Raw genomic sequence first — 25,112 nt, 5'->3', positions numbered from 1 at the left:
GGTTTGTTGCGGGTAGGTCTTGTTTGACCAATCTCATTTCCTTCTATGACTGGGTGACCTATCACCTGGATGAGGGAGAAGAGATTGATGTCATATATTTTGACTTCAAAAAAGCTTTTGATCTGGTATCCCATGATCACCTCTTGGCCAAAATCGCCAGTTGTGGCCTTGGCTCCACCATGATCCGCTGGCTGGGAAATGGGCTGCGTGGTCGGACCCAGAGGGTTGTAATTGATGGCAGTCACTCATCGTGGTGCCCTGTGACCAGTGGGGTCCCTCAAGGCTCTGTCCTTGGACCCATACTATTCAACATCTCCATTAATGATGTGGACATTGGAGTCAGGAGTGGACTGGCCAAGTTCGCCAATGACACCGAACTTTGGGGCAAAACATCCACGCCAGAAGATAGGCGGGTGATCCAGGCTGACCTGGACATGCTCAGCAAATGGGCAGATGACAACCTGATGGTGTTTAACACTGAAAAATGCAAGGTTCTCCACCTTGGGAGGAAAAACCTGCAGCATCCTTATAGGCTCAGCAGTGCTACATTGGATAGCACTACAGAAGAAAGAGACTTGGGGGTCATCATTGACCACAAGATGAACATGAGCCTCCAATGCGATGCTGCGGCTAATAAAGCATCCAAAACACTGGCTTGCATCCATAGAAGCTTCTTGAGCAAATCCCGGGAGGTCATTCTCCCCTTGTACTCGGTCTTGGTGAGGCCGCAGCTGGAGTACTGCATCCAGTTTTGGGCTCCACAATTCAAAAAGGATGTGGAGAAGCTTGAGAGAGTCCAGAGGAGAGCCACGCGCATGATCAGAGATCGGGAAAACAGATCTTACGATGATAGGCTGAGAGACATGGGACTCTTTAGCCTGGAAAAGCGTAGGCTCAGGGGCGATCTGATGGCCACCTATAAGTTTATCAAGGGTGACCACCAGGATCTGGGGGAAAGTTTGTTCACCAGAGCGCCCCAAGGGATGACTAGGTCGAACGGTCACAAACTCCTGCAAGACCATTTCAGGCTGGACATAAGGAAGAATTTCTTTACTGTCCGAGCCCCCAAGGTCTGGAACAGTCTGCCAGCGGAGGTGGTTCAAGCACCTACATTGAACACCTTCAAGAGTAAATTGGATGCTTATCTTGCTAGGATCCTATGACCCCAGCTGACTTCCTGCCCTTTGGGCAGGGGGCTGGACTCGATGATCTCCCGAGGTCCCTTCCAGCCCTGATGTCTATGTCTATGTGTATGTAAAAGGCATGGTTTGGTGGTCCTTATCCACAGTAGAACTGTATTAGAAAGCAGATTCAGTTTCTCACATGTGGTCAAAAGACCAGACCCACTTGTGGAACTTACGGCTCAAAGTGACCGTTAACCTAAACTCCTGAATAACACAGGCCAAATAATATCACCAAGTGATTCCTTTATCAAATTCAAGCACTTTGAGTTGAACTACAGCCTCTCATTTAGAAGGCTATCTTCTAATTAGAATGTGTCGGAGCAGAACGCCAGCGTGCTGCAGTGTCTCGCGTATTTAGTGTCTTGCATTTCAAAATGGTGGCAGGGGCACTTTAACTAAAACTTGTAGACTAAGCTTTAGTTAAAGCACCCCCAAAGCCATTTTGAAATGTGGGATGCTGAATACATGAGGTGTTGCAGGCATTTTAATTAGAGTGGCATCTGAGAGTGATGTCTAATTAAAATGGCTCCCTTGTCCCGCCCACCCTGGAGCATGTATATAGCTGTCCATAGAGAAGTAGGGCTGGAAGGAACCTCCAGAGGTCATCCACCCCCTGCCTAAAGCAGGATCATCCCTATCCAAACTATTCCATATAAACCATAATCTAAACTCTACATAAAACTACTGTCAACCCTGACACAACACAGACCTAACAACCTAATGTGGCACAGGTAAAGCAGGGGAAACATGACAGCCAATGTCCTGCTTCTATGAAATGTTGTCAATATGTGCTCAAGAGGTCCCGGGTGGAGGGCCACTCCCCCTGCTACAGAGGAAGGCAAACCCCCACACAGTCTGTACCAATCTGACCTTGCGGTAAAATTCCTTCCTGACCCCAAATATAGCAGTCTGTCTGACCCTGAATGGAGGGACAAGATCCTCTAGACAGGAACCCTGTTCCTTACTAATCCATTCCAAAATTTAGTGGAATTATTCTTGCCTGTTCCTGTGGCTGTATTAATCATGTGTATCAACAGTAACTGCATATACAGCCAGTCTCAGTCCCAGGTAATTGAGCATTGGTTATTATGCTCAGGGAGATAGAGTGACACCATTGTTTAGCTACAGGTTATTCAGTGTTCAAGAATTTTCTTCCTTACTGAATCATGCTTTCTTCTGATCTATGAAACCACAAACCATTTCATAATATTTAAACTATTTATCTGGCTGGCTGGCTGGATAGGGGATTAGGAATATAAAGACTTTCTAGGTAGTTATAAAGTAGCAAGTGTTTTCATTCTTACTTGGTAGTTGCTATGCTAGGAAGAGGGGAGATCAGAACCAAGAACCAAATCCTGAAGTCACAGAAGATGGGTATTGCCATTGGGTTCAATGGCACCAGGCTTAGGTTTTCATTTGCTTTATGCAACCTAAGGAAAACTCACACATAGTGAGAAATAAAGAATATAAAATAAGCACCATAATAAGAAAAACACCCTGAATTTCAGTGTCCTGAGCAAACTGGATGCCTATCTTGCTGGGATCCTGTGACCCCAGTTGACTTCCTGCCCTTTGGGCGGGGGCTGGACTCAATGATCTTCTGAGGTCCCTTCCAGCCCTAATGGGTATGAAATCTATGAAATATGCTGAAAATGAAACACAGGAAGATTGTAAATAAACTCAAGTAAATACCTGACCTTCTCTGCTGACATAATTCCATTGAGTTTAATGGTGTAAGGTTGGCAATGATTATGACTTATGGTTTCCTGATTAATTCCAAGGTGTGTTCCACAATTCACTGACTTAATATTTACTTATGATCTTACCAAAAGAACATAAGCATTGCGATAAAAATTCTTTAAAAGTATATTTAAGAAATGTCAAAGACAAAACAACTAGAACAAAAGAAATTATTATAATTTTAAGCGCAAACTGAAAACTTAACAGTGGTTTGAATATTCTGCTAGTACTTTCAGGACATGTGCATTTTGAGGCCATGATCCTTTTCTGAACTTCTCATGAGTACAGCCCTACATTTAAAGTGAAGCCCATTCACTCTGCATACCACACACATGGAGCTAAATGTAGGTCCAGAGTCTAATTAAGGAAGAGAGCAAATGTTTGCAGAATCAGGGCCTTAGATTTTTATCATAATTTATATATTATGCACCTATATTGGCTCCATTTAGCTCCTTGTGTGTGGTATGCAGAGTGAATACACACACACGCACACACACATTATACTATGTACTATAATGTAAGGTTGAGCAGGAAATACAACTAGTGGATTTGCAATTACACAAATAAATTCTGCTTTAATCAATATTATTGCCTGCTGTGAATTTGAACAGCTATTTCCACAACCCAGGAACATATTTGTGCCTTTTTTCCTTAAAGGCACTTGTGTTTATTTCTCCATCTTTTCTTTCACTCTCTCTTTTTTGCAATAACTCCCATCTCTGAAACCCAGGAGGGAAAAAACAAACAATAATTGCATGTGGACTATTATGCAGAATAGCTTCTTGCTTCTTTACTTCACAAACTTTTCTAAAATCAGAATATTTAGCTGTATAATGATGTGTTTTATGGATCACATCTGTAGCCTAATGAAATTCCTTTTATGCAGCTTCACTGGCTTCAGCCCTGGTCCCAGCCCCAGTGAAGCAACATGCAGGGAGCCAGACTTGACAGCAGCAGCTGCCACTGTCACTCCTGTGCTTGCCCCCATATCCTCACCTCCTACACCCCCAGCTGCTCTCAGGTGCTTAGCACAACACCCACATCTCTGGCCAGGGTGCAAAAACCAGTAGTTATGCCTCTGCTCTAAAGTAAAACTACAGTTAATAGAAAAAGATGAAGGGGAGAAGAAGTAAGTGGAGGCATTTCCCTGGCCAGTTCCTCAAAAATATACTTGAAGATGGCTGTAGAACAGGGGTGGGAAAAATCTGGCCTGTGGGCCGCATCTGGCCTGTCAGCTGCTTGTATCTGGCCCGCAGGCGCCTGGGCACCCACCCATTAATTGTATCCAGTCCCATCAGTGGCTGTCCCTGCTGCACTGTGCATGGGGTTGAATCCCACCCACTCCCACCTGGGGCAGTGCCAGCTGCACTCCCAGCCTCTCCAACTGGAGGGAACCAGCTCTGGCCAGCAGGTACAGCTTCTGGGCAGGGCTGTTGCTGCCATTGCCCAGGGAACTGCTAGGCTTCCCCAGCCTCCAGGGACTCCTCCTTCTGTCCCTGCTGCAGTGCTCTGGGCAGCAGGTAGGGAGAGGAAGCTGCATCATTGAGGGGAGTGGAGTGGGCTCTGCCTGCAGCTTAACCATACCTGCAGCTCACTTTGGTCCTGCTGATGCATAGCTGGGTGGGGGAGCATGTGGATGGAAGAGGTGGGGCATGAAGAAGCTCGACTACTCACAAAGACAGGAAGGCACAGGACAGGCAGATGGGGAGAGGGCAGCAGCAGGGGCCAGTGCACACTTGGTGCAGCACCACTAGGTAGGCATGTAGCATGGAAGCAGCAGCAGAAGCCAGTGCAGGCTCGGTTGCAGCCCCACTGGATAGGTATGGAAAAGAGACCAAGAGAACTAGCAGCTCCCTGTCCCTTCATGCCCCTGACCCCTGGGGCTTCTCTTGCTGCCTGATGGTGGCAGCTGCTTTCCCACACTTTGCAGTACACTAAGCCAGGCAGGCAGTGCCTATCTCCCTCCAGCTCCTGCAGAGGGGATGGGCTCAGCCATGTCATAAACAGCAAGCGGGGGGAAGCCCCCCACATGCACACATCCAACCCACCTACATCCCAACCACACCCTCCAGCCGCCACCATAGCGACATAAACACCCAACACTTCCACACACCCTACCATACCCGCACACACATATACCCCACCCCACCATACACCCCCCACCCCCACCCCACCATACCCACAAACATACCACACACCCACACCCTATCCACATATATACCAACACCCCCCAAACACCTACAACTCCCCACACATGTACCTAAAGCCCCTCAGACACCCCACCCCCACCATACCCACAAACACTCTCCATAGCTCAACCATACCCCCCATCTATCCCACACACATCCACACCTACACCTTTCCCCCCACACACCCCCTCACACATTCCGTGCCTTTTCATACCCGCTAGAGGTGTGTGAAGCGGGCTGTATTTGGTTTGGATTTGGCCTGATTCGGGGGACAGTGATTCGATTCGTTGATTCGTATCACTATCCCAATTCTATTTGGCTGAACCTGAAGATTTGATTCTGATTTGGCGAATCAGCAATTTGGCCATAGACATAGATTTATATGTTTTTTCTACATACCTGAAGGTACGAGGTGCAGCTAGTAAATGCTTAGATGGTGGGGTGGCTGGAGAGTCCCACAGGAGTGCGGGGGGGGAGGGGGGACGGCCCATGTACTTCTGGTCCACTTCTGGGTCTGCTGCCCCCCTGCCCCCCTGGCTCAGTGATTGGCTGCAGGGGGATCCTGGGTGCCCCTCCAGACCCAGGAGGCACTAGTCACCAAGCCAGGGGGTGGGGAGGGGGTCCTCTGCATGTTCCTTGGTTGACCCAGAAGTGGACCAGAAATGTTTTTGGTCCACTTCCATGTCCACCGCTGAGCATGCTGGGGATGCCCTTGCGCTCCCATGGGACGCTTCATCTGCCCCACCATCTCAGCATTCATGAGCTGCCTGGTACCTTGAGGTATGTAGAAAAAACATATAAAGCTGTGTCTATGTCCGAATTGTCAAATCTCTCTGAATTGAATTGGAGGCTTCTGATTTGAGTTGGAGAGATTAATGGATCTCTGATTCGATTTGGATTTGGGGATTCGGCCATCAAATTGGGCCAAATCTCCTCCAAATTTGTATCAGTGACCAAAGCTTCGCACAACCCTAATGCCCACATACATATCCAACAGTCCCACATACCCCACACCCCAATCATGCATCCCACACACCCCACACACATCCACATACACCCCCTCTGCATACAACCCCCCACCCCCCACCTGCACCATACCCACACCCCAACACACCCCCAACCACATATTCCCCAAACCACATTCCCCTACCCCTCCACACACAATATACAAGCAACTCCCCCACCCCCAGGAGTACTTCCTGGGCAAAGTGAGAGACTTCCAGTGGCAAAAGTCAGGGATTGGGGGAAGGACTTCTGCTCACAAGATGATGACACTGAAATAATGGCCTACCTCTGCTCTAGGAAGAATTCTAATGAGCTATGTCTCAGTTCTGCACAAATGTCTGGACTCCAAGAGCCACATAAAGACCTATCAGATTCAGATCCTGATAAGACTTCAGAGCCTTGGTCTGGTTGTTTCCATTTTGGACCCACTCACTGAGACCTCCTTCTCAGAAACCCAACCCATATAATTAACGAGACTAAACTAGAAAACTCTCACACAATATTCACCAGAATATACTCAATTGCTCCTAACTGATAAGGTATTTTGATTATTCCAAATGGACTGAAAAAGAATAGAAAAATAATTTATAAATTTAGATGCTATTCTTTATCTAAGTACTTATGGGCCCCCATTAATGGAGCAGCAAAATGCTTCACAGCTTTTAGTAATTTATCCTCAAGACAACCATGTGTGGTAGGAAAGTTTTGTTCATATGTTACATATGGTAATAAAGAAATAAGACCTAGACTTACAGAGATGCTTAGGTGCCTACCTCCCATTTAATTTAAGTAAGAGTTACATACCTGAATACTTTTAAGGGCCTGACCCTAAGTGACTCATCTGATACAATAAAGTAAGTCTGTGGCCTATGAGAAAATTAAACACAGTTCTCCAACAACCCAGGGTTGTGCTGTAACTGCTGGATAGTCCTTTTTTCCTCTGAAACAAAATGCAGCATCATCAAACAAAGGAAAAAAGGCGCACCAAAACCCAAAGCTGTCACAAATAGGAAGTCTCTTCAAAAACTGTAAGTCTTATAGTGGGCTATGATACAACATTAAGCTTACAACTGTCTGTAGTTTATTTCTATAAAAAACTCACCCCTATGAATACTTGATCTAAAACCAAATAATGCTCAAAAAACATTTCCATTGTCAAGGGCTAAAAGATCTGGAGATTTACAAGGAAGCCCAATTTCTACCTTCCCAAATGAAAATCATAGATGTGAAAAAGGAACAATTCTAATAAAGTCCACCTTTCTAAGTCTGATTCAGTGTCTGTTGAAACAAGCAGTTACTTTTACATCAGAGCCCTGCTGAAGGACAAAGAATCACTTAACCAAAGATCTACAAGGTCAAACAATTAGTAAAAACTAGAAATAATGTCTTGAAAGTCACCATTAAGTGAGTGGATGGCTGAAGGGGTTTAGCTGTGTTAAGCAGGGAGCCTAGCTATTTAAATGTTTTACAGTACTACCAGATATGCAGCCAAATTCATCTCTGGTGTAACTCCATTGGCTTTTACGGTGTCCCATCACAGCACTGGGACTGTATTTAGCATATAGGACTTCCTGAAGGTGCTGCTGTAATTCACTACTTAATGTCTTTAGATATCTAGTCTACAGTGGGTTAAGTCTGCTACAGCTCACAGTTGCAGAAGTTAATTCTTTAGCTCAAGCTGTAACCGCATGCACTTTTAGTTCAGGAAATCCTTGGGTTAGTCCTCACCCAAGATTACCGTGGTCAGAACCTGCATTTCAGGATATCATAGATATTTTTTAGAAGTTACGAATGGCACCGAGCACTTCAGTATACAGAAATGCAATGCATGTTTTTCAGAATCCAGGGTCAATATGGAAGTGTAACATATATGGAATTGTAACATACTGGTTCTGCAGGACTGAAGATGAATAATGATTAGCATGTTCTACATTAGATGTTCTCAAGATAAGATTATATATAGCTTGATGGATACATATTCCACAAATGCTGTGTTAAAGCTTGAGAAAAAGTTCTTTAGAGCTGAATGTGTAGAAAACATTCAGAAAATGGTGAAAGGCTTGTGGTACAGGACTGGAACTACAGCACAGTTAGTTACACATAGGAGTTAGTCTAGCATAAAAGTGTTAGAGAATAAATTGAACTACCCCAACCTTAAGGACAGCAGATAATGCACAGCAATAAAGTTTTATCTGTGCTCAAGTAAATATTTTTATGCAACTAAAGCTATGTCACAGATGTTCCTCACTAGAATAGATTTTGCCTTTGCTAATCCTGTATTAATCTGCCAGTTGAGCTATGTCTGCATTATTACCACTAGGTTCCTTACTGAGAGAAGCTATTATTCACTGATGGAACAGCCTCTTTTCATATTAGCTCCTTGTGATTCTGTTCTAAATTCTAGCTTGCTTGATTGTGCATGGGGTGGAATAAACATACAGTCCCTCAGTTCATCTACCACTATAGTGCTCTACCAGGAGAGGGAGCTGGAAGTCCGATATTCAGTAGCCTTTGATCTTTTCTATTTATTAATCATAATGTTTTTACAATTGCCCTATAGTAATAGAGAGTGTCCTTTTTGACTGGGTAGCAAAGGAGCAGGGCAATGATTTTGCAGGATACATGTTATAAACGTAAAGCATTCTCTAGGATCCCAGGATCACTGTGCACATCGTGGAACAAATTTTGAGGTCTGTGGTCACTTTTTTCTGAGACTTTAGGTAAACTGCAATGGAAGTTTAGACTAAATAAAATGTAAATTCAGAGTTCAGGGTTTGGTATGGTGCTATACAAAAGATCCCACTAAAAGTCAACCATCACTGAACAAGAGGGTGGCAACCAACAGATGCATAACAAGGCAAGCAACAGCTGGGAGGAAGGGAAAATTTTAGTTAAGGGTACCAGGTGGCGCACAGATGGTTGACAACAACTATTTTAGTAGAGAAACACACCCTTCTCCCTCCCTCTGCAATGTGTTAGTTTTATTTTGGTCAGGCAATGAGGCACTGCAGGAAATCATTAGAAAAAAATAGGTCTAAGCACCTCTAGGGCATGTGTAGACAAAATGGGGGCCCTAAATTCAAGTGGTGAGTTTTTAAAAACACCCCTTCAATTTAGGGTAGATTAAACCCCCACGTCAAGCACACACCCTAATGACTTACTTGCATCTCAGTGATGGGGAGAGGAGGATGAGCTGCCGGCAGGTGGAGCAATCTCTGGGATGCGAGGGCACTGGTGCTTCTCTCTGTGGCAGCAGTGGCCCCCCAGCAGGTGGCACCAGCCTGCAGGTACCCAGCTCAGGCTCCAGGGGGGTGGGGAAAATCAGGCTTGCTGCTTTTCTTGGGCAAAGCCTGTCTTCCCAGGGTGCTGCCAGGATGCCTACAGGGCTTCCTACAGAGCTATGGAGCTGCATGGAGCCCAGTGCTTTGCTTCACAGCTGTAGCGACAGCAAACTAAAACTCACTGTAGGAGTTTTAATTTGCTGCCCCCCAAGTCATTTAAGGTGTGTTATGTTGCCAAATTTCCTGCAGTGGCTGGAATTACTGTGCAATATGCCACTGAGGCGTGTGAACACTGACACCATTAAAGTGGCGCAAAAGCATTTAGCCCATTTTAAAGTGTCGTGCACACACGCCCCTTGTTTCATCTATACATGGCCCTAGTGTTTACAACAGCAGTAGTTACCTGCTTGTTGTTCTGGCACTATTAAATTGTGTTGGCCTCAAATCAATATTTGCTTAAATGATGTGGAAGCAGGGTAATAGCCCCAGCCCTGACCTGTTGAAAGAGTAGAAAGAAGAGTTAAAACAAAGCTGGCATAGACATTAAGTCATTTCTTACTGGAGTCCTGCTTGATCGGGACTGCCAGCAAGAAAACAGGAAATTAATTAGAAAACAATCATTACAAAATGTGAAAAGCAGCAGATTTTGCAGGGCTCCTCTTCTCCTTCAAGTATCTGTAAGTGCTGATAATGAAGGGCACATGAAAGGAAAGCACTGTGTCACTATCAAAGCCCTTTCATTTTTATTTTGGTTTCATGTAACATTAGGTGCTGGATTCTGGCAAAGAAAGGAGGATATATATTTTCATCTGGCCATTGAAATGTAAGTATTTACCATTCTATTCTTCCCTTTCAAATTAAAGTGAGAGTTTGGTGCATTCAAAATTAAATTAAGACCAGAAAAAATTCTTCTTCCTCTTCCACAAACAGTCACTTCATTCACTAGTTATTTCAGAACACAGGAATAGCTCATCAAATACTAATACCTAATGAGCTATTAGCCTATAAATATATAGGAGATTAATTAGAGCAAACACTCAGCTAAACACTAACTTGGTTTAACAGCTGGGAATAGTCTGAATGGTTAAGGTAAAGTGTACAGAGCAACACTGAAGGCTTCTCAGTGTGGGCAGCATAGTCTTTTTGCTAGATTTGCTTTGAGTCAGATAAAGTATGAACTTTACTTGGCACTATCAGTCAGCTGTAGCCAGTACTTCTACATTGCAGTTCTGCCTGCCTACTTTCAGATGTCACCAGCAGCCATTACAGAGCCCTTGAACATTAAGACAAGATTCTTCATCCTGGTTCCCCAAATAGGAAGAAATTAGGGTGGGGATTTTGTGATGAAATATTTTGTGGCAAGGGCCCACCCAAACCTTACAGGATCATGAATAGCAGGCCTTCCCCTTTCAACACACTCATCTTTCCAAGGGGTTTATGACAAAGAATGAATGGCCCTGAGACATGCATGCTGGGAGCTGTGGTTATGATACCTCATTTCCACACCAGCCAACAACTTATTGCATAAGTAAGTACCTCAGTGCTAGTGGTAGCAGTAGCACCGTCCCCAGAGGCTATTTACTAGTCCTGGCATCAACTAATTCTTAGAGTCCAAGTGAAGTCTTACAGAGACCAGTAGGAATCTCTCCAAATTCTCGGAGATGAGAGTATACTCAGTGAAGAAAATATTGGTGCTAAGTCATATTTATCACCATGTCAGTTATAACATGTTGTCAGTTAGCACCCTTTTTTATACAATGTATTTTCCAAGTCTGAAGAAAGAGGAGATGAGCTTCCTTTCTTCTCTGTTTTTATTGTGATACAACTAGTAATTCTGATTTACTCTGAAACTGCACAACATGCACAATAAATGGTTGTCTACAGAATGTTGGGGATCAATTACCCTTTCGTGTGTAAACTGATCTTAACACATCTATCAATCTATTAGAGCCTTTTCTTCAGCAGATATACCTCACTCTGGGGGATCAAAAACACAAAGGAAATGGGGAAAGGGAGTTATTCTCTTCTTTAGCTTGATGTTGCCAGGGGAAAGAAAGAGTTTTTTTTATAATTTACAACAGAAAGTTTGCAGTCAGAATAGATATAACACATTTATCTTTTTGATGACTCCACTCCTTTCTCAGTCTGCATATGCCTTATTTAATGACACTCTCTTGATTGAGACGTAATAGGTGGGAAGGACAAAGGAGTTTCCTAGGGCCATGTCCACATAGGAAAGTTGCATAACTTTAATTATATTAGTATAATTAAAGCGATCCAGCCCCACTGGAAGCAGTTATATGAGCATAAATGTGTGTTTATCATTATAACTTATCAACACATGTATAAAGAAATAATCTACCATATTTACTTACTACACTTGATCTGAGCCTTCAAGAGGCCGAGAAGGGATCTACACACACCTTTTTCCCAAAAATCAACCCCATAAAATTGGGGTGAATGTTTTAAGCAGAGAAGCTGCTTTTTTGCCTGGAATAGAAGCACCCCACTTTGTTTCCTGCTCAACCCAGCAGAACCAGTGGCATTTTTATTCAGGCAGCTGAGGGAATCAATTGACTTAATGGCTTATTCTTTATTTGGGGTTTGTGGTATGCAAGAAACTGTGGTATACCGATACCAGAAACTTTACATTACATGCATTACATGACAATATATGCACTTCAGACACATTACATGGGTCCGGAACAGGAGCCACACTGGTTTAATGGTAAACATTTTTATTTGTGTGCTGAAAGGGAAATAATATACATAAGACCCTTGTGCCATTTATTATACTGAGTAACTTAGGGCCGGTAAGCATTCACATCCTGGCTTTCATGCATTTGCCTTGGATTTCATTGGGGCTGGCAATTTACTTAGATTTTATACCACTATAATTAAGTCATTTTAGAATAAAATATTAGTAAGGAAGTACAATCCCTAGTGCAGAAGTACTTCTGTATACCCATATAAAAGTATTTACAGAATTATAATAGCATTGTAGTGCTCATGTCCTTGTAATGACCTCACACAATCCTGATGTTCCCAAATCCAATGTCTTAAGGTTTTCTTCAGTCTCCTTTGCAGTATGAGGTTGCTTATGTAAAAGTATCCAGACCTTGAAAAATGTCCTTCCACAGGGCATCCCAGTTGTAAGTCATAGAATCTTCTTATCTATTGAATGCAAATAAAGAGGTTTTGATTGGCTGATGAATTGTCCTTTTCATGTCCTTTCCCTCAGTTTATGCTGTATTTTTTTCATTCTGAAATTGCACAGAATATGATCTCTAGCATATTTACACTTAATATAGATGCACATTAAGAAGATAAAAGAACTTGAAAAAGCACCCTAAAGCCAAAACAATTGTAAGGTTAAAAAGCCCTGACAACTATGAATGTGTTATATTCTAAGTTATTATAAAAGGTTATTACATTTGCATTAGGTCAAAACAATATTACCCTTCAGTGCCACCTAGTGACAGGGAGTGGAGTGGATTAGCAGGAAGCTTCCTAATCTTTCACAGTAATTGGTAAAATAGGTAAAAATAAAATCAACCAAACAACCAGGATATTTTTAAGGAACATAGGAAGCCCATTGAATAAGAATTCTAGTATTGCTCATTTTTTAAAGCAGAGTAAAAATATTTCCAAAGTACAACAAAGGGGCCATGTCTACACATAAGCTTAACTGTGGAGTAGACTAATTAGCTGTGTGTGATGCCATTAGGCCACATGCATGATGCAACTGGGGCATGGTAAATTAATTAATGCTACCATTGGGAATGGTATTATTTTATGCTGGGGTAATTAACTGCAATTATACATATGTGTAGATGCTGACTGTGGATGTAAATTGTGTCTGGTCAGCTCATTCAGCAGGGTAAAGGACAGACATTACACATAAGCTGGTTTAAGTGATCAGAAACTGGTTTAAACTTGTAACAGGACAGACATTCAGTGCACATAAACCAGTTTCAAAATGGCCAATACTGGTTTGAGTTAAACCTGTTTGAATGCAGTTTTAGACCTACTTGATTTGCCTCAAACTGGTTTATGTAATATCTGTCCCAGACCCCTTGCTGGTTTAAGATAAATTAGGCTCCCCTAGCATGCTCTCTGGGCTGGGTGGGGTTCTCTGCTCCAGCTGCAGGGCTGACCCCACTCTCTACTCTCCAGCCAGAGCAGGGACAGGTACTAGCTTAGACACCAGCTGGCATGGCCCCATTAAGGCAAAGTGGGCAGGGAGGGGTTTAATCTTTCCCTCCTTCCCCTCTTTCTCCACTACAGCTGGGGTCAGCCTGTCTGCTGGGGAGCAGAGGAAAGGGAACTGCAGCAGTGGCCCCTGGAGCTGGCAGACCCTGGCTGCAGGGAAGGGATGGAACGAGAAAATAACCCTAATCCCTGCCCCCTTCACCTTAATGGGGCCATGCTGGGTTGGTTGTCCTCCAGGGTGAGGAGGGGGTTCTGTTCCATGTTGGGGGGAATCCTCCTCCTCCTCCTCTTCCTCCTCCCAGGGTGGAGAAGGGGACTCTATGAGAAGCTTGCCACTGCAAGGCTGGGGGGAGGGGGAGCTCTATGAGATGCTACCTGGCCCCAGAGCTGGGGCACGGGGGAAGGGGGAGGCTCTGTTTTATGCTGGGGGGAACTTTTCCTCCTCTTCTTCCTCCCTGCAGAGGGGCAGCAGGAGCAGAGAGTTCAGCTGGGCAGGATGTGCATGTATGGGGTATGAGGAAGGGTGGAGGGTGTAGGGACCCCCACACACTTCCTCCATGGCATGCTCCTCCCCCCATGGCAGCAGCAGCAGGTGGGGTGGTCAGGGCATTTGTGCCTGGTGCAGGTGTGGCTTTGGCCTGTGCCCAGGCCTTATCCCCAGGGCTCTGCTCCCACATTGGTGCCAGCTGCTTCCCCCACTCCCCACGGTGCAGATCCCTACACTCTGCTGGGAGTGGAGGGAGTCCTGCCCCATGCTTCCCCACAGAGTCCAGTGTGGGGCTTCCTGTCTGTGAGTACGGAGCTGCAAGCATGCAGGATGGAGCCCCTGTGATAGAGGCACCCAGTGAGTACAGAGCTGCAAGCATGCAGCATGGAGCCCCTGTGATAGAGGCACCCAGTGTAGCGTGTGTAGCCTGCCCAGCCACTTCTATCCCCAGGTCCCCATGCCATGTGCTCTGCATTCACAGAGGGGAAGCCCTGCACTGGACTCAGAGGGGAAGCAATGGTGGGGCTCCCTCCACTCCCAGCAAAGTGCAGGGGCCTGCAGAGCACAGAGAAGGGGGAAACAGCTGGTTCCAGTGTGAGGCTTCCCCTACTCTGAGTGCTGGAGCTGCAGGCTCAGGGAGCAGAGCCCTAGGGATAAGGCAGGTTCCACTTCCTCCCCCTGTGCACCCTTGGCTGGAGCCGTGCCTGTGCTGGGCACGAGTGCCCTGACCTCTCTCTTGTTGCTACTTCCATGCAGTGGGGGCTGTACACCATGGGAGGAGTCTGGGGGGGTCCTTACACCCCCACCCTCTGTCATGCACCCAGCTGATCTCCGTGCTCTCGCTGCCCCTCTTGGGGGAGGAGGAGGAGAGGGACGAGTTCTTGCCAGCATGGAACAGAGCTTCCCTGTGCCCTGGGGGGGAGGAGTGGGGGAAGAGTCCCCCTCTGGGGCTGGGCAGCATCCCATAAAGCCCCCCCTCCCCAGCCCACAGTGATGAGGGAGAAACAGGAAGAAAAGTCCCCCTCTGGGGCCAGGCATCCTTTCAGAGCCCCCCTCTGTACCCCACCATGGTGGGGGGCAGGGAGGAGGAAGGAGAAGACCCCCCCAGTGCTGAAAAGGTCTCCCCTCCCAGCCCTGAGGTGGCAGGGGAGAGGGAGGAGGGGGAAGAGTTCTCCTCTGGGGCTGGGCAGTCCTGTGTGCCAGGAATCCCAGTTGTCAGGGAGTCAGTGGGTTGGGCCTGCCAGGTCCTGCCCTCCCCGCCACCTCAGCTCAGCTTCCCTGTGGGGAAGACCCGGGCTTCTGGCTTGAGCCACTGCAGGCAGGTGCTGAACATTTGTCCACTTGCAAACTGGTTCACTCTGCAGGTTAGACTAACCTGCAAAGACTAAATCAATTCAGACTCAGGATTTTTGAATGTCTGTCACTAGCCCAGGGGGCCAGACTCCTGCCTGCTACCTAGTCGCATGGCTCTGCACTTTCAGCACCCTTGTGCCTCAGCCAGCCCCTCTGCTGCCAGACACTGCCACCTGGATCCTGGGGCTGAACCTCTGTGGCCCTCGCTGCTCCACTCCAGGTTAAATTGCTGCTGTCCCAGGCACATGTGTAGATGCTGTGCCTAGAATACATTTACTCCAGCTCAAACTGCTCTGGAGTTTATTGCTTTACTGGCATGTGTAGATGCACCCAGGAGGCATAGACCAAAATAAAAACATTTTAAAAAAGTGCCCCCCTCCCTAAATAACTTGGCTACATCCCTTAGGGTTTATTATAAAACCATTGCTTACAAATGAAAACTTATCTATGGTTCCACTTATTAACTTTGTTGGTTTCACTGAAATAGAAGGTCATTGTCACTAAACCATAGTTAGCTTTCTATCATCACACCCTTTTTTATTTCTTTATAATTATATGTTGACTTTGTGTGAACAGCATCAGTTATAGCTGCGTAACTCAAATAAAAACCTATAGAATGTCCGTTTGCTGGTCCACATAAGTTGTTGCCTATGCAAGTTCCTGTTTCTCTGAACTACACAGTCTCTAAGGCCCCTGGCAGATGCTACATTTGTTACATGTTGTATGGGAATATCACATGACAAATTGTAACATGGTAGGCATTAAAACAATTGCTCCTTAGATAGAAATGGCAGAAAGAAGTTGCTCATTGAACTTGAAGCTCATACTTCCTTGTGGCGTGGAAATAGCCTGCAATAATTTTACACGTGGCCAGTTTGCATGTGATCATTTGTCACACAATGCTTGCACATAACACAGGACAAATGTAATGTCAAATGTAACATCTGCCAGGCATCCAAGGTGCCCTTCCATACCTCCTACTTGACTTCAGACTAACACAGCTAATCACAGCTGTTTCTCCTTTAAGTCACTGGCTTCCTTGCAAGTGCCATCAAACAAGTATGCCAGTGATGACAGTAATTTCTTGTAGTGTGGTTATGTTTTCAGAAGTTATATTGACTCAAGCAACACATTTCAAGCAGGTTTGTAAATAACATACATATATACATACATCAAACCTAGCAATGCCTACTTAGACTAGAATGGTAAGAGTGTCCTAGATGTCACAAAGCTATTTTAGAAAGAGAGCTGGAAATCATTGTTTCATTTACTGTATTTATTCAAATCCAAGATGAAGTCCCTCCCATTAAAAATGGGTTGGAGAGGACATGGAAGAGGGGACTGCTGTAGCTCCAATTCTTGCCCTGACCTGAGTTTAGGGTCAGGGTCGGAGCTGCAGCTATATCCTCAGCCTGTCCCCTCAGAGCCAGAGTTATATCATCGTCTGAAGGAGGGACAGACGCGATGTCCATATAACCAAAGCAGCGTGTGACACTGAATGCTGGACTGATCATCAGCTCATCTCCTCACTAAAGATCATGATTCAAACCAGACAGCATCCACAAGGATGAAATGGACTGAAGCATCTCAACACTGCTGGGCTGATAAACAACAGCATCAGGCTGTCTTTTGTGAACCATCTGAAAGATCAGCTTCACACTACACTGCTATATTCCAGCTCTATCAAAGTCAACTGGAAGTGGCTTCATGAAGCTATACACTCTGCAGGCCTTGAGACCTTGGCACCAAGCATTTGCAGATACTAAGATTGGTTTGGTGAAAATGATGAGGAGATACAGTGGCTGCTGAAAGAGAAACAATGTCTCCACAGAGCCTACCTCTATGTGTTGTGCATCAGCCCAACACACCTACAGCTTGATACGGAAGACCATTCAGTGCAAGTTGCAAGGGATGCAGAATACATGGTTGAAGAACAAAGCAGATGAAATCCAGCATTACACTGACTGAAACAACACAAAGAAATTCTTTGACACTCTAAATGATTGTCTATGGTCCGCAGGTCCTCAGCTCCTCCCCTCTGCTGTCTGCCAATGGGACCGTGCTGCTAACTGATGAGGCCCAGATCCTCCAGAGATGGGCTGAACACTTCAGCGCCATTCTCAATTGGACCTCCTCTGTCAACATGAATGCCATACGCAAGCTGCCTCAAATTGCCATCAACACCTCGCTTGAAGCTCCATCTAAAATTGCAGAAGTCCAAAAGGCCATACAACAAATGTCTAGTGGCAAAGCTCCTGGAGCCCACACAGTTCCAGCGGAGGTCTACAAATCAGGTGGTTATGATCTCTTGGAGAAACTAACTGAGATCTTATTCAGTATGTGGGCAGAGGAGGTAGTCCTTCAAGAATTCAAGGATGCCTCCATTGTACAAGAGGAAGGGAAATCGTCAACTCTGTGACAACCACAGGGGTATCTCCCTCCTCTCAATTTCCAGCAAGATACTCATGAGAGTTCTCTTCAACTGGCTGACTGACCATCTAAATGACCTTCTGCCCGAGAGCCAATGTAGCTTCCGAAAAGGACATAGAACCATTGATGTGTTTGCAGCCTGGCAGCTTCAAGAAAAGTGCCAAGAACAGAACGTTGACCTCTTCACATTTACCAACCTAGCCAAAGCTTTTGACACAGTGAATTGCAAAGGCCTCTGGGAAATCATGAAGAAATACAGATGCCCCAGTAAATTCATCAGTGTGGTTTGACAGTACCACGATGGCATGATAGCATGCGTCCTTGTGGCATGCTCTGACCCCTTTCCGGTCACAAATGGTGTGAAGCAGAGCTGTGTGCTCGTACCCTCTTCAGCATGGTATTCTCTGCCATGCTGTCAGATGCCTTCCAAGATGATGACCTTGGTATGAGGATCAGGTACTATTTTAATGGAGACATCTTCAACCTGCCCGGACTCTGAGCAAGCTCCGAAGTCCAGACAGCTACACTTTGTGACTTCCTCTTCTCTGACGACTGTGTGTTATGCACAGTTTCACAGGCTGACATACAATGGTCCAGGGACACTAAGGTGTGCCTGCTCCTTTAAGGGCAGAAACTGCCTAGAGAGAGGGTGCTGGGGGCCAGACAGAACCCCCAGGAGTGCAGGTTGCTAAGGCAGCAGGCTAATGAGGGAATTAGCCTGCACCTGTACCCAGTCAGCTGACTGGAAGAAGGCAGGGCACTGGGCACAGAGAAGCCCCAGGGTTAGGGCTAGAGGCTATTAGTTCTTTGGCAGCTACCAGGGGAAGGAGCTCCGATAGAGAAGAACTGCCCAGAGAGACTGTGATATGCTGCTTATAGGACTACTGGGGCTCCAGGTACCCTGGGCTGTGAGGCACTTAATGCTCTGGGAGAAGTTGGCCTCTTTTAAAGAGACAGAGTGCACCCTGCACTGTTTGTATTATGTTATAGCTCAGGGGCTCATATTTTGGTTGTTGTTTGTACTCCAGTGGACTGGACTGAGGCTATTGTGGAGGAGGAGGCCTCACTGGGGCACACTACCATGTAGAGCCCCAGTGCCAGAGCATGCAGCGACAGGGCTGCAGAGAGCCCAGCACCACAGGGTGCAGTGATAAGGCTGTGGAGACCCCAGTACCAGAGGGCACAGCTACAAGGGCCCAGGGCCTAGTGATGACAGGAGGTTAAGCTAGATGGAGGCCTCATAAAAAGGGACAAAGTTTAATTACCACCTGCGAGGCTTGGGGCACGGTAAAGGGGAGGTTTTGGAGCCACCCATCTAGCCCATAAGGCTTGGGGTGTCCCGCGAGTCACCTACCAAGAGTGGGGCCCATCAAGGGGTCCAATAACCCACAGGGTTTAGGGGGATCCATCAAGACCACGACTGAGCTGTAACTCAAAGGCAGCCTCCCTATTTATTGCTTTTACCAACAAGATGTGGCAGGTGAGTTTAGAAGGCGCCATAGCCTGTCCCCTCACTACCTCTTCCTCCTGCCACCTGCCGCCCTGCTTCCTCTGCCCCGCATCTATCTTCCCCTCTGCCTCTGTTCCCTCCCACCCACCCCCACACAGTGCTGCTACCACTTACCCTCTAGCTCTGGTCCCACTCCAGCCTGCAGTAAGTCTGACCCTGGCTTGAGGGCCCAGCTCTGGCACTGCAACAGCTGCTGAGTGGCCAGGCTGGGACTGGAGCCATGCTGGAGCCAGAGGGTAAGCAGCTGGAGGGGGCAGTGAAGGAGGGCACGTAGCAGGCGGGGAAGAGGCAGCAAGAAAAGGGCAGGCATTGTGAAAAGTGCTGGTGGGAAGGCACCATAGGAGAAGCAAGCACCAGGGCATGCAAGCATGGGTGGACAGGCACCAGGGGACAAGGGACAGAGGGCAAGCCACTTGATTCCCCTACCATCTGCCCCCCTACAATGGTTGGGGGGATGAATTTAAGATGATCCTCCAGTAATCAGATTCTATATATGAAAACTTATAACAAATCTATAATTTTTCATGTACAGGATCTAATTATTGGAGGGGGTTGTCGTAAATTCTGTAAATTTACATTTGGGTAAATACAGTAAAAACTTTCCTATCAACCTCCGGATCCCTTATATGGTTTCCAGTTTGATCTTTCAGAAAATATGCATATCAATCTTTCTTACTGAGGTTCTGAAAGAATTAAAGTATGCAATATTTATAGCTGATAACTTGATAGTGTTTTTGCAATAAGTAAATACAGGAGAGGGAGGAAGGGAGGGGCCAGTTATATTTTCCTACTGCAGTGCATGGCTTGCTCTACAATACATTGGGACATTTTAAATGCTGTATGAAAGCCAGTTAATTTTTTCAGTCTTTTAATTCCACGTCTCTAGGAAGATGGTTGCAATGTGCCACTTCTTATTGGCCTTTGGTTATAATGTTAAGATGAGATCCCCAGCCAACCTCTCTCTCTTTGGTATCATCACTATTCTGATGCTGGCAAAAATATTCTGTGTATGGTAGATACATTTCTTTCACAGTGAACCTGAGTGTGGTATTAATATTCACTGCCTTGTACCGCTTAAATGAGCACTTCTAAAAGTAACTACATTCCAGGATCACCAGCATCTACAGATGCAGTAGCCATTTTCTTAACTATGCATTCTGTGATGAAAGCTGACAGTGACAGCACAATGTCTCAGGCATCTCTAGGATACCCAAAGATTCCCTCTGTGCAATCTAGCTAGAGAACTGGCCAACATATGACAACAAGGTTTTGGGGCTCTGTTCTCCAGATGAGACTCTATAGTAATGCTAGTTATTAGTATTATTCTCAAGCTTACTTCCTTCCCCTATAAAACAAGGTGTGACAAGGTTGTGTGTAGCCAATGGCTGAGCAGATGGTGGCTGCTCTATTAGTCCACAAAACCACTGTACATGATATTCCTTCTCATCACCGTTGTGCATGTTAGTATAACGCATCATCCCCCAGGAAATGATTCACACATGAACAACTTTCTTTTTGATTATTTCAGTGTTCTGGCTATCACTGGAGCATCTCAATTCAAAACTTAAACTCACCCCCTGCTGCTACCGTGAAGAGTTCCCAGTCTTGCAAAGATTTATACATATGCTTGTTTTGTAGTCCAACTGAAGTGGATAGGAAAACTTGCAATGAGTCAAATTAAGCATAAGTGTGAATCACTGCAGGGTTGGTGTCTACATATTTTTTAGAAATTCCAAGGTGCCCAAATCCCACCTGATGATTTTTATAGTTGCTGCAAACTAATAGAGGATGAATCTACATGTACAATTAATGTGACACAATACACTCAGCCATTTGAGCTGAGATACACTGGTCCCAGGTGCATCTTCTATACTTGTGCCTGGGATAGTAGCAATTAGAGCCCAGGAGGAACAACCCAGGACTGGTCAGCTCTGGGCTTCAAGTGGTGACATCAAGTGGGGGAGTGGCTGGCAGGAGCTGAGGATCTGACCCCCTGCTGGTTGAGCTGTCCAGGTACAATTTGCACCTGGCAGTCACCATCTACATGTGTGTTTGATCACACTTAATGACTCCACTGTAAGATACTATCCCCAACAGTACTATTTTACTGTGGAGTTAATCAGTTTACTGCATCTTAATACTGGGATACATGTAGGCTGTGACACTTTACAGTCACAGCCTACATGTGTAGCTAATTAGTATACTCTGCAGTAAAGTGCATGTGGAGATGGGCCTGCTGATACTAAGGTTTGTACCTCATAATTCCTTTTTAATGAATAGTTTGACCAGTTCTACAGGAAGGAAGGGAATTTGATGACAGCTCCTCTACTGGGGACAGGAGGGTCTTCTGTCTGTTGCTACCCATGTATATACATGGGAAACAAATAAAAAACAAGAAAATATAATGCTTCTAGCATACTTTAAAGGAATTGTTGTGCAGGAAAATTCTCTCAACATGAAAATCAAAAGGTTTATAACAGCGCCTACTCTGCAGTGACAGCTTCATGTTTATTTATTCTAGGGGAAAAAAAGAGATTCTAAAGTGAAGACATGATAATTTTATTCCCAGATCAAATAAAGGAACACAGAGAGTGTTTTCATCAAAGTGATTACTTTAGGGAGAACTAATACAATGAATGTTATTAAATGAAGCAATTTCTTTATAGCGCATCTCACATTAAGGATTTTAGTGTAAGTAATATTTATGTCAGCCAAACTAAAATAAGACAAAAAGTCTTACAGAGGGTATGGAGAGTCCTTTAAAAACCCGAAGTAACAAGGTACATGCCTTGTTGTAAGCATTCATATTACAGTGTGCTTTCCCAGTAATGGGCATGCATTTGCACATCTTTACAGATGTTTGTCCATAATAAAACAAACCAATTTCTGTAACAAAATTGAGTATTCTTTACTCTACTTCTTTTGTAGCAAAAAACCCAATCACCATCTCTCCAAATGTAGCTCTGAGATACACAGATGTCAAGAGCAAAGATGACACCATGTCTTTGTAAGTCTGAAATCTTTTGGTTTAAATTTAGGTTTTAGATGCTGGTACACATATAAAACTAAAGTAAGCCATTAATCAATAGAGATAATAGGTTGAATCTTAAGACAATAGATGATCTATGTTCAGCATAGCTGTGAAGGAGTTACATCTCTCCCAAGGAGAAACCCCAGAGAAGTAGAGCAAAAAGGCTAAAGACTAGGTTTGGAAGCTACTGAGAAACATACTAAGACAGGTAAACAGGGAAGTATTTGCACTTATTTTCCAGTGTTTTGTTCTGTCTTATCTTAGAAACTTATATATGGCATCCGTTACAGTCCTATCTGAACATCTCATGATAGTCAGTACATTTACTCTCAAACCACTCTGTGAGAAAGGTAAATTCTATTATCCCCTAATGATAGCTAAGGAACTGGCAGTGGGTATATCTACACATGCTATTAATGCTATACAGGCTTACTGTGCAGTAAGCCTTCCTTGGGAGCAAATCTGTTCCCAATGGGAGAAGCCTGGTACAAGGCTGCTGCAACCTGCTCTGGTACTCTGCAGCAGCTGGGTGGAGGGGGCAAGGAGGGACGGGCCTCCAGGCTCCCCCAGGGTACTAGTTTGGGGTCGGGTAGGAAGCATGGGGCATGGGGGCCATGTGCATGGGGCCTGGAAAGCTCTGCTGGCTGCAGCAGTATCTGTCTCCTGGCCCTGTACACATCATGAGGGGTCCTGATGTGCAGGGGGTCATGAGACAGCTGCTGCTGCAGAGCTCTCCTGGCCCCCTGTACATGGGGACATGTCCAGTGGGGTTTCCCCATGCAGCCAGGGACTAGCCAGGAGCTTCTGGGGCAGCTCTGGATTGGGTGGGAATTTCCCCAAGCAGTCTGGGGCTGGCTGGGAGCTGTCTCGCTTCTGGGGAAGCTCCCAGACAGCTCTGGGTTGGGCAGGGATTTCTCCATGTAACCTGGGTGCACCCAAGTAATGTGATTCCCTTTCTAGATAGAAGGGATGGGTGGCAGGCCAGAGTGCTGTGAGAAGGATCTGCAATATGCAAGCCAGATCCCTCTACTCTCTATAGAGTCAGGCCAGGACAAAAGATATTTAACTATATACAAATACATTAATATATTAAAAAATTAAAGGGAATTGATATTAAAGGGAACCATATGATAATTGTGTGTGTGTGTGTGTGTGTGTGTGTGTGTACACACACACACACATACACACTTATCATATAATACAATGTCCTACAGAAAAGGCTGAAAGATTACACCCCTTCAGATAGCAATGTCTTGATAATCAGCTGATTTAAAACAGGCAAATAACAGGTAAGTACAGGTGAGCACATAAAAATGCAATTAAACAACAGTTAAAACACAAATATACACAGGTAAATATAGGTAAGTATATATAACCATCAGAGAAGGAGTCCCAGCAGAGTCCCTTCACAAGTTTATACTTAACACTCTATTGAACTATCAATATACATAGATAGAAATTTTCACAATCTATAAGGCGATCTCTTACAAAATATAAGGCATTTCAATAAGAGGTCAACCTCAATTCTATAATTACTCCACAGCCCAGACTGACCCTGGGGACATGGGCTGAGCTCCAGCCTGCAGGGGGAGGAGAAATCCTCTATGCTCCCCAGGCCTGTGGTGTACCCCAGGGATGCCTCCCTAAGGTGACTCCAGATCCTGGGAGCTCCTTTCAACTCAGACTTCCCCAAGGATAAACTGCTGCATAGCCAGAGAACTATTCTTCCTAATTTATAAGACAACTCTATACATAGTGCTATGCATTATGGTAGCCAGGAATGGATTGGCTTGCAGTAGATGGAGGGATGAAAATAGTTTGTTTTGCAGACCTTGAAAATGATTCTAGGCTTTCAAATTTTCTTCAGTAAGGACAGCCACCAGGAACAGGCTCTGCAGATACCAAAATCAAAGTGACCAGTGAAGTTCACCATTATGAGATAACACTAAGTGATTGTAAGAGGGCAGTAGGGCAGCTTCCTGGTCCCCATGCTACACATTACCCAGGCATCCTGACTGACTTGGATATCTGCATAGTTTGGTTCTCAGAGTATGTCTGACCAGGAGCCAAGCTCAGTCAGCACTTAGAGTTTGCCCCACTCTGAGCCTGAATCCCCTCTTTTATTTCACACCTTGCACTGGCCACAAGCATACCAGGGCAGGGCCAACCCAGTGTAGCAATTTCCAATATGAAGTTTTGGTAATACTGAACCTTCCTTTAAAGTAAACTCTTCTGTGAAAACAATGAGACCAGAGGCTGATCTCATTGGTCCTGACTTACCCAGACTTGATATGTAATGTACACACTGTACTGATATGTACAGACTTTCTGTAACTGAAGTCAGAAAGTGACCCAGTGAGCTCACTATAAATAAATGCATCAAATGCTATCTTTGAAATAACCTCTTAACATCACAAATTATGTTATGCATTTATCATGTCCCGCAACTAAATCTGAACCCTACTGTAGCAAATCAAATTAAATTAATGACATTGTAGGCCTGGTTGTACATAAGCAGTTTCATTCACATCAGTGAAAAATATCCATGTGGTAGAGTACACAGAATTTGCTTTGAAGTTGTTTGTCATGAAAGATGCAATGGAGTTATTTTAATTTACACGATTGGAGGATCCTGTCTGAAGAATTCCTTAAAAGAGAAATTCCCCTGAATATAGTTTGAAACTATTCTT

Source organism: Crocodylus siamensis, chromosome 7 (assembly GCF_052110815.1).
Source record: "Crocodylus siamensis isolate JL-2025a chromosome 7, ASM5211081v1, whole genome shotgun sequence".
Taxonomy (NCBI): Eukaryota; Metazoa; Chordata; order Crocodylia; family Crocodylidae; genus Crocodylus; species Crocodylus siamensis.
The sequence above is the reverse complement of the archived record's forward strand: the minus strand, read 5'-3'. Positions refer to the sequence as shown.